A 793-nucleotide genomic window follows, 5' to 3' on the forward strand; every position below is an offset into this window, starting at 1 on the left:
TACAACATAAGAACCAAAATAGTCACCTGACATCTCTTTGACATCTCTTTATCTTTGAGTATGGTCCATTAAGGTATATTCTCATTAAAATGACCTTGACACTAGCCTAAAATAGCTAACTTAAGTAGTGTTGAATTGTTAAATTTTATAATTTATGATATTTATTTTGAACTAATAGTTGAGATATGTACTAACAGAACCATAGAGGGGTCTCTTATCGGAAAAAATAGAGCGATGTTAGCAAAGTGGATTCGGTGCTTGAACTCCTCTTATCAATCTAAGTAAGCATTTTTATTCATAGGAAATATGACCTCCAAATTAATAAGGGCTTGCCTTCTTTCAGCTCCATTCCAATCCTTCCCGTATCTGGAGAGATATTTTATCTATTTATTCGGATGAGCCAAGTGCGACCACTGTTGTAAAAAATGGCTTCACTTTTGTCATGGCACACAGTTGCAACTTGAGCTTTTGGCGTGATGCTTGGCAAGAGTGGTCTCATGATTACCATTACCTAAGTTTCTTTTCTTCTGTTAAAACTCAAAAAAAAAAAAAAGTTGGTGGTGGTGGGTAGATGAAAATTGACATAGATGCTTGCATCTTCTTCCTTGAGCGATCATTGCTTCAATTAAATACTAATTGTTTTCTATAATTGTTTTCTATAATTGTTAAAATGAATACTTTACTCACCTGTCTGTCATGAATTACTTCAATTTAGAAACGATTTTGCTTTCTGTAATGTTCTTTACTCGGGATTTCGAAAACTTCCAAAAATCAATTGAAATGATTTTGTTTC

The sequence above is a fragment of the Populus euphratica genome, unplaced genomic scaffold (assembly GCF_000495115.2).
Source record: "Populus euphratica unplaced genomic scaffold, PopEup_1.0 scaffold69.1, whole genome shotgun sequence".
NCBI lineage: Eukaryota > Viridiplantae > Streptophyta > Magnoliopsida > Malpighiales > Salicaceae > Populus > Populus euphratica.